The sequence below is a fragment of the Ascidia mentula genome, chromosome 3 (assembly GCF_947561715.1).
Source record: "Ascidia mentula chromosome 3, kaAscMent1.1, whole genome shotgun sequence".
Taxonomy (NCBI): Eukaryota; Metazoa; Chordata; class Ascidiacea; order Phlebobranchia; family Ascidiidae; genus Ascidia; species Ascidia mentula.
In genome coordinates, this window is record NC_138568.1 from 16,457,169 (window position 1) to 16,470,709 (window position 13,541).

At 34.5% G+C, this 13,541-nt stretch overlaps 1 pseudogene; it reads left to right on the forward strand.

Annotated features, from left to right (window-relative positions):
• Nucleotides 1-6,622: 6,622 nt before the first annotated feature.
• LOC145894822 (uncharacterized) lies at nucleotides 6,623-12,057 on the forward strand (annotated as a pseudogene).
• The last annotated feature ends 1,484 nt before the right edge of the window (nucleotides 12,058-13,541 follow it).

Below are 13,541 nucleotides of genomic sequence, written 5' to 3' on the forward strand. Positions count from 1 at the left end.
GTTTTATGCGACTGTAATGTGTAATGATGTTATTTACGTAGAAAACAGTTTATTTCAGTGATAACATTATCACCACGCACTACATAAGCGAAATTTCGCGGGTTTTACATCTAAGTAAAGCAAAATCGTGATTGATCATCGTGATAAAGTGAATCCTGCACTATTTACGCCAAAAGATGATGAAAGATCTTGTTTCACATACGAATCTGACCGTGTGCCGCAAAGGGGAATTGGAAACGAAATTTTGGTTTTTAAAACAAAATTTCGTTTCGAAAAACCTTTGCAAAAGGAAATTTCGTTTTCGTGTTAGGTTTGAAAACGAAACAGAAGTTGGTTTGGGTTCCCCCGAAGAAATTAGTTAAATATTACAAGCCATCAATGAAATTGCGACACAATTGTGTGACATTTTCGAAATACTCGAGTTGTTTTATGCGACTGTAATGTGTAATGATGTTATTTACGTAGAAAACAGTTTATTTCAGTGATAACATTATCACCACGCACTACATAAGCGAAATTTCGCGGGTTTTACATCTAAGTAAAGCAAAATCGTGATTGATCATCGTGATAAAGTGAATCCTGCACTATTTACGCCAAAAGATGATGAAAGATCTTGTTTCACATACGAATCTGACCGTGTGCCGCAAAGGGGAATTGGAAACGAAATTTTGGTTTTAAAAACAAAATTTCGTTTCGAAAAACCTTTGCAAAAGGAAATTTCGTTTTCGTGTTAGGTTTGAAATCGAAACAGAAGTTGGTTTGGGTTCCCCGAAGAAATTAGTTAAATATTACAAGCCCTCAATGAAATTGCGTCACAATTGTGTGACATTTTCGAAATACTCGAGTTGTTTTACGCGACTGTAAAGTGTAATGATGTTATTTACGTAGAAAACAGTTTATTTCAATGATAACATTCTCACCACAAACTAAATATGCGAAACTTCGCGGGTTTTACATCTAAGTAAAGCAAAATCGTGATTGTTCATCGTGATAAAGTGAATCCTGCATTATTTACGCCAAAAGATGATGAAAGATCTTGTTTCACATACGAATCTGACCGTGTGCCGCAAAGGGGAATTGGAAACGAAATTTTGGTTTTTAAAACAAAATTTCGTTTCGAAAAACCTTTGCAAAAGGAAATTTCGTTTTCGTGTTAGGTTTGAAAACGAAACAGAAGTTGGTTTGAGTTCCCCCGAAGAAATTAGTTAAATATTACAAGCCATCAATGAAATTGCGACACAATTGTGTGACATTTTCGAAATACTCGAGTTGTTTTATGCGACTGTAATGTGTAATGATGTTATTTACGTAGAAAACAGTTTATTTCAGTGATAACATTATCACCACGCACTACATAAGCGAAATTTCGCGGGTTTTACATCTAAGTAAAGCAAAATCGTGATTGATCATCGTGATAAAGTGAATCCTGCACTATTTACGCCAAAAGATGATGAAAGATCTTGTTTCACATACGAATCTGACCGTGTGCCGCAAAGGGGAATTGGAAACGAAAATTTGGTTTTAAAAACAAAATTTCGTTTCGAAAAACCTTTGCAAAAGGAAATTTCGTTTTCGTGTTAGGTTTGAAATCGAAACAGAAGTTGGTTTGGGTTCCCCGAAGAAATTAGTTAAATATTACAAGCCCTCAATGAAATTGCGTCACAATTGTGTGACATTTTCGAAATACTCGAGTTGTTTTACGCGACTGTAAAGTGTAATGATGTTATTTACGTAGAAAACAGTTTATTTCAATGATAACATTCTCACCACAAACTAAATATGCGAAACTTCGCGGGTTTTACATCTAAGTAAAGCAAAATCGTGATTGTTCATCGTGATAAAGTGAATCCTGCACTATTTACGCCAAAAGATGATGAAAGATCTTGTTTCACATACGAATCTGACCGTGTGCCGCAAAGGGGAATTGGAAACGAAATTTTGGTTTTTAAAGCAAAATTTCGTTTCGAAAAACCTTTGCAAAAGGAAATTTCGTTTTCGTGTTAGGTTTGAAAACGAAACAGAAGTTGGTTTGGGTTCCCCCAAGAAATTAGTTAAATATTACAAGCCATCAATGAAATTGCGACACAATTGTGTGACATTTTCGAAATACTCGAGTTGTTTTACGCGACTGTAAAGTGTAATGATGTTATTTACGTAGAAAACAGTTTATTTCAATGATAACATTCTCACCACACACTAAATATGCGAAACTTCGCGGGTTTTACATCTAAGTAAAGCAAAATCGTGATTGTTCATCGTGATAAAGTGAATCCTGCACTATTTACGCCAAAAGATGATGAAAGATCTTGTTTCACATACGAATCTGACCGTGTGCCGCAAAGGGGAATTGGAAACGAAATTTTGGTTTTTAAAACAAAATTTCGTTTCGAAAAACCTTTGCAAAAGGAAATTTCGTTTTCGTGTTAGGTTTGAAAACGAAACAGAAGTTGGTTTGGGTTCCCCCAAGAAATTAGTTAAATATTACAAGCCATCAATGAAATTGCGACACAATTGTGTGACATTTTCGAAATACTCGAGTTGTTTTATGCGACTGTAATGTGTAATGATGTTATTTACGTAGAAAACAGTTTATTTCAGTGATAACATTATCACCACGCACTACATAAGCGAAATTTCGCGGGTTTTACATCTAAGTAAAGCAAAATCGTGATTGATCATCGTGATAAAGTGAATCCTGCACTATTTACGCCAAAAGATGATGAAAGATCTTGTTTCACATACGAATCTGACCGTGTGCCGCAAAGGGGAATTGGAAACGAAATTTTGGTTTTAAAAACAAAATTTCGTTTCGAAAAACCTTTGCAAAAGGAAATTTCGTTTTCGTGTTAGGTTTGAAATCGAAACAGAAGTTGGTTTGGGTTCCCCGAAGAAATTAGTTAAATATTACAAGCCCTCAATGAAATTGCGTCACAATTGTGTGACATTTTCGAAATACTCGAGTTGTTTTACGCGACTGTAAAGTGTAATGATGTTATTTACGTAGAAAACAGTTTATTTCAATGATAACATTCTCACCACAAACTAAATATGCGAAACTTCGCGGGTTTTACATCTAAGTAAAGCAAAATCGTGATTGTTCATCGTGATAAAGTGAATCCTGCATTATTTACGCCAAAAGATGATGAAAGATCTTGTTTCACATACGAATCTGACCGTGTGCCGCAAAGGGGAATTGGAAACGAAATTTTGGTTTTTAAAACAAAATTTCGTTTCGAAAAACCTTTGCAAAAGGAAATTTCGTTTTCGTGTTAGGTTTGAAAACGAAACAGAAGTTGGTTTGGGTTCCCCCGAAGAAATTAGTTAAATATTACAAGCCATCAATGAAATTGCGACACAATTGTGTGACATTTTCGAAATACTCGAGTTGTTTTATGCGACTGTAATGTGTAATGATGTTATTTACGTAGAAAACAGTTTATTTCAGTGATAACATTATCACCACGCACTAAATATGCGAAACTTCGCGGGTTTTACATCTGGGCTTTTTTCTCTTAAGTTTTAGATGCCCAGCTGCGACTCGACCTACATTGCAAGTTATTTTTGCGTTGCCCCACTGTGTTGGAAATTAACTAGTGCGTCGTGACAGTGTTGGTGATGGTTTTACAAGGCTGTTAGCCACTGTTTCAATTTACAAAAACGTCATGCAATATTGAACATGTTTTGTGAACAAAAGAAAAAGAACAATAAAAGCCTGTTTCGAACAGTTCCAAAATGTTCCGCACGTAGATCTCATTTGAATTCCCGTTTGAAAAATGCATGCAAACCAAATTTAGTTTTGATTTAACAACGAAATGCAAGTTGGTTTGGGTTCCGCCAATAAATTACTAAAATATCACACCACTTATGTTTATCAATAAAATTGTTACATAATTACGTCATAGATTTACAATAATAACAATCCACGAACTGCATGTTGCTATTCGAAAGTTTAAAGTTGTTATTTGTGTGAAAAGCAGTTTATTTTAATGTCAAGTTTACGCTAATTATGCGTAAATTGAATATTTACTTTGAAGTAAAGTAAAATTGTAATTGTTTTTATAATATTTAACAGAACAACGAACACTAAGGCGTGTTTCGAAACAATTCCAAAATGGATCGCACGAACATCAGTTATTTACAAGTAATCATGTTTCCCAACAACCAGGGCGTTGGAAACGCAAATTTTGGTTTCGAATTATAATTTCTTTTCGAATAACGTTTGCAATTTTCTCAGCCGACGATAAATCTGCGTAAATTTAATGTTTACTTTGAAGTAAAGCAAAGTGGTGATTGTTTTCATTACAAGTAATCGGGCGTCCCTTCAACCGTGCAGGCAGTGTTGCCAGGTAAAATTTTCTAAAACCGCCCAACGCCTTGCCAAAACTAGCCCAAAAACCGTCCAAACAAGAAATTTCTGAAACAAGCCCAAAACCAGCCCAATTTTACTCTGACTTAGCTTGAAATCGACAACTGTTAGTGAATTGTCGCACTCAGTAGCTTTAACCTACCGCGGTTACGTTTTTTCACATTTGGTTCTGACCATGGCGCTACCTATTACGTTTTCTTTAATTGCAAGGAGCATTAATACATAGCAAAAACATTGCAATATTTGATGAATTTGGGTCATAATATAACTAAAACTAACAACTTTAAAAAACGCAATCAATTAAAACATGTATTTTTACAACTACAAAATCTCGTACATCTGTATTCCGTAGTTTCGTCATACGCGTGTGTAAAGCGATCAAACGTGGAAGCTGCAAGCATTATGGCAAAAAAATTTACCCACTACGAAAGACCTCTTGACTGCATTGTTTTCTCAAGCAATCCTTAGTTCATTGGTTACTATATTTTTTAAATTTGTTTGCAAAAATAAAATTTTCTCAGCACCATTGCTGCTTTGCAAAAACGACTCCAGTTGCATGGTTCAAGTTTCTGTCGCACCCACCCACTGCGTGTTTCTCTGAACGCATTATTACTCTCTGCGCCGTACGATTGTTTCGTTTGTCGGGAAATGAACGCATTGGTTTACTCTTGGTATGAGACATTAGTGCCAGAATGCGTGATTATAGGGGTTGAAAATGTCATTGGCGAACCCGCCCAATAAACCGCAACCCGCAACTCGTAAAAATAACCCGCAACTCGATGTTGAAAACCAGGCCAATTGGGCGGGAATACCGCCACCCTGGCAACCCTGCGTGCAGGTTTCGATCGTTTATGCAGTTTATTAGGCGTCTGGTTGTCCCTGGGCTTTTTTCTCTTAAGTTTTAGATGCCCAGCTGCGACTCGACCTACATTGCAAGTTATTTTTGCGTTGCCCCACTGTGTTGGAAATTAACTAGTGCGTCGTGACAGTGTTGGTGATGGTTTTACAAGGCTGTTAGCCACTGTTTCAATTTACAAAAACGTCATGCAATATTGAACATGTTTTGTGAACAAAAGAAAAAAAACAATAAAAGCCTGTTTCGAACAGTTCCAAAATGTTCCGCACGTAGATCTCATTTGAATTCCCGTTTGAAAAATGCATGCAAACCAAATTTAGTTTTGATTTAACAACGAAATGCAAGTTGGTTTGGGTTCCGCCAATAAATTACTAAAATATCACACCACTTATGTTTATCAATAAAATTGTTACATAATTACGTCATAGATTTACAATAATAACAATCCACGAACTGCATGTTGCTATTCGAAAGTTTAAAGTTGTTATTTGTGTGAAAAGCAGTTTATTTTAATGTCAAGTTTACGCTAATTATGCGTAAATTGAATATTTACTTTGAAGTAAAGTAAAATTGTAATTGTTTTTATAATATTTAACAGAACAACGAACACTAAGGCGTGTTTCGAAACAATTCCAAAATGGATCGCACGAACATCAGTTATTTACAAGTAATCATGTTTCCCAACAACCAGGGCGTTGGAAACGCAAATTTTGGTTTCGAATTATAATTTCTTTTCGAATAACGTTTGCAATTTTCTCAGCCGACGATAAATCTGCGTAAATTTAATGTTTACTTTGAAGTAAAGCAAAGTTGTGATTGTTTTCATTACAAGTAAACAGGCGTCCCTTCAACCGTGCAGGTTTCGATCGTTTATGCAGTTTATTAGGCGTCTGGTTGTCCCTGGGCTTAGATGCCCAGCTGCGACTCGACCTACATTGCAAGTTGTTTTTGCGTTGCCCCACTGTGTTGGAATTTAACTAGTGCGTCGTAACAGTGTTGGTGTTAGTTATTTAAAGCTGTTAGCTGTTTAAAAAAATGAAAATTTTTTGTATAAAACGCATAAGAACGAAAGCTGAAGCGCATTTCGAAACCGCACCAAAGATCAGTGTTAGTCAAGCAAATAAGCCGTACCAGAAAAAGAATAATTCAGCGCCGCGGCAGTAGTGCAATTGTTATTATTTCTGGGTAGATTGAGCCCTGATGATATTTGAATGAAAAATCTTTTAACAGTTTATTTTATTTATTTTTTTTTTAAATTGACGCTTTATTCTGTAACCAATAGTTATTCACTCAAATGAAAGAAGGTTTTATGTCAAATTATTTTCGGCTACATTGATTTCAAAGTCTTTGTTCGGCACAGTTTTTCTTTGTCAAAGTTACGTGGTTCAGCGGAGGGCGAAATGGACAATTTCAGAAGGAGAAAGTTGTTTGCCAAGTAAGCTTAATTACCTTTTTTTTTTGAAAAAATGCTTGTTCTTTAATTTTAACTTTTGTGTGTTTTAAGTTGATGTTAAGTTTTGGTAGTGATGTATCGAAGCTTCGGTTAACCGAATTTATTTAAAAAAATTTTATCAACAATAGCGTGTGGACCGCATGAAAAATTTTTAATACTATGAAGATCACAGTCTTTTGTGCGAAAAATCTTTTTTCTATAATTGTGTTTCACACATGACGTAACAATTAGCTATTACGAATGCGAGTTATTTATGTAAGTCGTAGCATTTACGATGCAGTTGATTGGTGACCGCGGTCAAACACATTTCGTTGCGATACACTTATAGGTGTTTAAAAAACTCAACAATAATGTAATGTACATGTTCTGTGCTTATTCTTCACCATTTTTTTGAACATTCTATGACCCGGAACATCATTAAATTGACACTTGTATGCAGCGCCCAAATGCTCGCTATCTACGCATTATGTAACTATTCATTTTGATCACTGTCAAACCCATTGCGTTGCGATTATACTTCATAGGTGTTTAAAAAAATGCAATGATAACGTGATTTATATGTTGTAAGCTTGTTCTACACCAATTTAAAAAATTCTCTGGCCCGGAACATTATTATTTTGTCACTTTTATGCACTGCCCCAAATGTTCGCTGTAACAACGCAGAACGCACATCTTGAGATTCACACAGCGTAACCGCGGCTGTAACTATAAGTAGTAATTAGATTAGTGGTTCTTAAACTATTTTGGTCGCGCCCCCTTACTAGTCAAATCTTGCCCCCCTCTTAGTCCGACAACTCAAAAAATGCGCAATTCAAAAACAAGCTTTTTTTAACGTTTGTCAATGGGAGGGATGTGACTGCATTTTTGAAACGAAACAATCTGCAAATACTCTGCACTGCTCTTTTTTTCTAAACTTCGATATCTTTAAATATTTGCCGCAGATAAAGGTAGCAAAACTATTTTCGACAATATAATGATCAATTTTGGTACACAGTTAATTACCATTGTAACAAAACTGATGTAAAGAGGGACAAACATCATAATCTTTCAAACATTTAAACAAAGGTTTCTTTGCATGGAAATACTAAATACAAATGGAACGCTGATTGGTCATTTTTGAAAATGTTTGCGCTCCCCCTTGCCAAGCATCTACACCCCCCCTCCCCACTTTAAGAACCCCTGGTTTAGATAATGAATTTAATGTGCATTTTACACAAGTTGTTTAAAGCCCTTTTCATTCATATTTTCACAAAATTTTATGTTTTGGGCACTTTTTTTCATAGCATTTTTCACTCTTGCTGTGTAATTTATTTTATTTTATTTTACTTGCTGTGTAATTTATTGCATTTTTCACTCTTGTGGTGTAATTTATTTTATTATCATTTTTAGAGACTATAAGAAGGATGAAAAAGCTTCAAAGAAACATAAAAGGTATATACAACGTTTATTGGCTTCTTATCAGTTGTCTTGGCTTCTGATCAGTGGTAAAACTTTAAAAAAAATGTTTTTAACTCCCTCATCTAAGAATGGTTTTTGGCTTCTTTAACAATCTTGGTGTTGCAGAAATAAAAGAAAATTGGGTTGTTTACTTTATAATTTTAATTTTTTAACAGAACCCTACAGTTTTCTGATAGCAGCAGTGATGAGGATAGCTTATATTGGTAAATATATGATTACTAGTGCTTTTAACTTCTGAAAACCGTTGGGTGATGTAAACATGTATTTTCTTTTTATTCAAGTTTATCATCGTCATCTGATGACTCTACTGAAGAAAGCAGTAGCAGTAGTTCCTCCAGCAGCAGTAGCAGTGACTATAAACAATACCAACAATTTCTGAAATGGTAAGTGTTTTGTTACTTTTTACATGCTGTTTACATCAGTCGGGGGGAGGGGGGACTTAACCATTTTTAATTGGGGACATAAGCTCTATAACAAAACTTCCATTTTTTGTGGTAAATTTATTGTCCTATGCAGCACAATATGTCATATTTTCAAAAAGTGTCCAAAAAAAATCTTCAACGTTTTTCAAAAACTAGTCATTGTGACATTACTGTTACATAACAAAATAGAGTTGCGTCAGTAAAAAATTTTTATTAAGTTGATCTGTTTTGTGTCAGGTTGATTAGGTCAACATTTAAAAAGAGGTTTTGGTTTAAGGATTTAGACAAAAAAAATACAGTTGCATTCATTCATTTATGAGAACTGAAAAAAAATTTTTGCTAACTTTATGCAATGGTGTAAACTTTAAAATGCCAGTTATGTGACAATTGCACAAACAACTGTGTTTGCATGTTTCCATTAAAAACTATTTAACACGTCTTTAAATCTCCTAAATAGGTTGAAAAGCTTCACATCCTAAATAAAAAAAAAGCTAGAGTGTTTATCATTTGATTAGTTTCAAACATGAGGAAACCTCAAAATTACTTTACCTGACCTTTCATTTTTTTACACTTTAAGCAGACTTATGATAAAATTGTGTTACATACCCGACCATGCCATTTTTGTTTTGCAATATATTTTATCTATTAATGTTTGTTAAAATTTTTAAATAATAGACAATTGGCAACCTGCTTCCTATAGAGAAACAGCGAATAATTAGTGTCTGAATGAATCAATAGGTTTACAAGATTTTATACTGTTGTTTTTGTTTTTTTCAGGAAAGCAAAAAAAGACCAAAGGTTAGAATTTGCTAATGTCTTGTGTTATGTAACAAAGATTTTACCACTTCACTAATTTGCAGAAAAAAAATTGAGCGATATCACCATAAAAGGAGAAAAGACCGCAAACACTCAAAAAAAATGTTCAACCCAGAAAGCAACATAAAAAGTATGCTTTATAAGTTACATAAATTTTATTCTAGGTTAGTCAATTAAAAACTAAAGTAAAATACGTGTAAAATTTTTGGATATGCCTTCAGTAACGTTTAATATACTTTGTAGAATCATCAAGTGGTTTGAGGGAATGCCATGCATGTGATAAGCTGTATAAAAATGTCACATACCACTACAAAACATACCATCCAGACATGGACAAGTCAGAATTCCTGTATGCCAGTAGGGCGAAGAAAAACAGAATTGGAAAGTATCAAAATTTTGAGGGACACTTCTGTCCCATTTGCGGAAGGGCAGTAAAGAATTTATCTAAGCATTATGAAAATTTACATAAAACAATCGACACCAAATCCAAGCAATTTCAAACTCTTGTTGCAAAGACCCAGATTGGTTCTTTGCAATCTGTAATAACTAAATATGAGGAGCACTTATCAAAGTTTGGAGTAGGGAAACGCAAAAGAGTTGACAAGGCAGTGGCCCACTCAAATGCCAACCAAATAAGAACTTTAATACCAACTATTGAAGTATTTAAAAACCCCCAAAAGATTTTTGAAAATTTAGAGCAACATTTGAAAGGTGAAGGTCAAGTTTCATCGAAAGTTGCATATTTGTCTACATTACTGAATTTCCTTAGATTTTACAAAAACAATCAGTTTGATTTGATTTCCGAGAAATGTTTAAATTTAGTGCATTCGGAAACAATGGACCTGCATGCACGCATAAACAAAGAGAAAAAGAAAAGAGAATTTTACACTAAAGAAAAATCCAGAAAGAAGTTGTCCAACATAAAATCAAATGCATATAATGCCATACTACAGTACGAAAAAAGCGAAGAATTCAAGAGAGTTGCAAGAATTAGAGCCATGTCTGAATCCCAAGTTGGAAACGAAAACCTGCAACTATTGTATGGGGATATTTTCTGCAGGGTGATATGCAGACTAGGCTGTAGACCATCTGTAATGATTGGTCTCCTCATTAGAGAGCTCCAGGACTATGAAAAAACTGACGAGGGCAATTACTCAATTCTGGTGGTGGACCAGAAGGACAAGCAACCGGCGTGCATTGTTTTAAATGCACTTGAATTACAAGACATTGAAACCACCAGTAAATTGGCTTGGATGTATCACAAGATAAAACCTACAGGGCAGTCACCAGTTTTTCCAACAACGTCAGCAAGAAACTTAGCAGCAACAGGCTCATTTAAAATGACAAATGCAGAATTTTCAAAAATTTTTAAAAAGGTTATTCCTTTTGTGTTTGAAAACACATCTTTAACGGCGACTGAAGTACGAAAACTCATACACACATGGATGGCAGATGAGCCAAAAGAGGTTCAAATTGCTGTGGCAAAAGCCTCTGGTCATTCACTTGCTGTTGCTGACCAAGTATATAATGTACAACACCCACACAGAAGGGTTGAAAAGGCTCGACTGTTGTTGGAGGCTCGTGCCTCTACATCTGGTAAGTGTTGTGTGTGATTTGTATTATATTAAATATATTTCTTCAGTGAATGGTTAACTTTTTATTTGTTTTTGACAGATGTTCAACCAGCACCATCACAACAACAAGATGATTTGCAAGGTTTGCACTATTGATTGCCTCTGTATAGTTAAATGTTTAAAGACAAAATAAAATATGGTTAACCTTTCAATTGTTTTTGACAGATGTTCAACCAGCACCATCACAACAACAAGATGATTTGCAAGGTTTGCACTATTGATTGCCTCTGTATAGTTAAATGTTTAAAGACAAAATAAAATATGGTTAACCTTTCAATTGTTTTTGACAGATGTTCAACCAGCACCATCACAACAAGATGATTTGCAAGGTTTGCACTATTGATTGCCTCTGTATAGTTAAATGTTTAAAGACAAAATAAAATATGGTTAACCTTTCAATTGTTTTTGACAGATGTTCAACCAGCACCATCACAACAAGATGATTTGCAAGGTTTGCACTATTGATTGCCTCTGCATAGTTAAGTGTTTAAAGACAAAATAAAATGTGGTTAACCTTTCAATTGTTTTTGACAGATGTTCAACCAGCACCATCACAACAACAAGATGATTTGCAAGGTTTGCACTATTGATTGCCTCTGTATAGTTAAATGTTTAAAGACAAAATAAAATGTGGTTAACCTTTCAATTGTTTTTGACAGATGTTCAACCAGCACCATCACAACAACAAGATGATTTGCAAGGTTTGCACTATTGATTGCCTCTGTATAGTTAAATGTTCAAAGACAAAATAAAATGTGGTTAACCTTTTGATTGTTTTTGACAGATGTTCAACCAGCACCATCACAACAACAAGATGATTTGCAAGGTAATGAATACGAACAAATTACTAAAATATTGTTAAAGTGTTTATCTTTGTCTGGCTTTTTGTTTTGTAGAGGTCAAGTTTATTCGAGTAGTGTTCTTGGATGATGGTGAATGCCTTGACATCTACCGGATTACAGATTTGAAAACGGAAGGCCGAAAGAAAATAAAACACTTTGAAGAAATAAAGGTGAAAGATTTGTGCTTCGCTCGCTGGCCTGGAAACAAACTGTTTTACAAGGCAGGGAGAATTGCCAAAGATGAAGGTAAAATGAATTATCAGTTCTAATTTTGTTAAGCATAATAGAATCATGAGTTGTTTTTGAATGCTGGGAAACAGTACATAATTTAAGCTTTTTTTCTGTGAACAGGTCGGTCAAGCTGCACACATTCTGATTCAGAGGCCTCAAATATGTCCCCATCAAAACCAAAAAGCTAACAATGAAATGCAATTTCAGCCTTTGATTAATGTTGTTAGTTTACATTAACGTTTTTGAGTGTGAATGGTCTGATTATTTCTGTCAAGTGTTATGCTGTAAATGACTTAGTTTACTTAAAATTGCCTTCAAATGCTTTAATATTTCTGCTGGTACCAAGTGTACGCTGTGAATGACTTTGTTCACTTATAGAAAAATTGCCTTCAAATGCTTTAATATTTCTACTGGTACCAAGTGTTTGCTGTAAATGACTTAGTTTACTTAAAATTGCCTTCAAATACTTTAATATTTCTGCTGGTACCAAGTGTTTGCTGTAAATGACTTAGTTTACTTAAAATTGCCTTCAAATGCTTTAATATTTCTGCTGGTACCAAGTGTTTGCTGTAAATGACTTTGTTCACTTAAAATTGCCTTCAAATGCTTTAATATTTCTGCTGGTACCAAGTGTTTGCTGTAAATGACTTTGTTCACTTAAAATTGCCTTCAAATGCTTTAATATTTCTGCTGGTACCAAGTGTTTGCTGTAAATGACTTTGTACACTTAAAATTGCCTTCAAATGCTTTAATGTTTCTGCTAGTACCAAGTGTATGCTGTAAATGACTTTGTTCACTTATAGAAAAATTGCCTTCAAATGCTTTAATATTTCTGCTGGTACCAAGTGTTTGCTGTAAATGACTTAGTTTACTTAAAATTGCCTTCAAATGCTTTAATATTTCTGCTGGTACCAAGTGTTTGCTGTAAATGACTTTGTACACTTAAAATTGCCTTCAAATGCTTTAATATTTCTGCTGGTACCAAGTGTTTGCTGTAAATGACTTTGTTCACTTAAAATTGCCTTCAAATGCTTTAATATTTCTGCTGGTACCAAGTGTTTGCTGTAAATGACTTTGTTCACTTAAAATTGCCTTCAAATGCTTTAATATTTCTGCTGATACCAAGTGTTTGCTGTAAATGACTTTGTTCACTTAAAATTGCCTTCAAATGCTTTAATATTTCTGCTGGTACCAAGTGTTTGCTGTAAATGACTTTGTTCACTTAAAATTGCCTTCAAATGCTTTAATCTTTCTGCTGGTACCAAGTGTTTGCTGTAAATGACTTTGTTCACTTAAAATTGCCTTCAAATGCTTTAATGTTTCTGCTGATACCAAGTGTACGCTGTAAATGACTTTGTTCACTTAAAATTGCCTTCAAATGCTTTAATATTTCTGCTGGTACCAAGTGTTTGCTGTAAATGACTTTGTTCACTTAAAATTGCCTTCAAATGCTTTAATCTTTC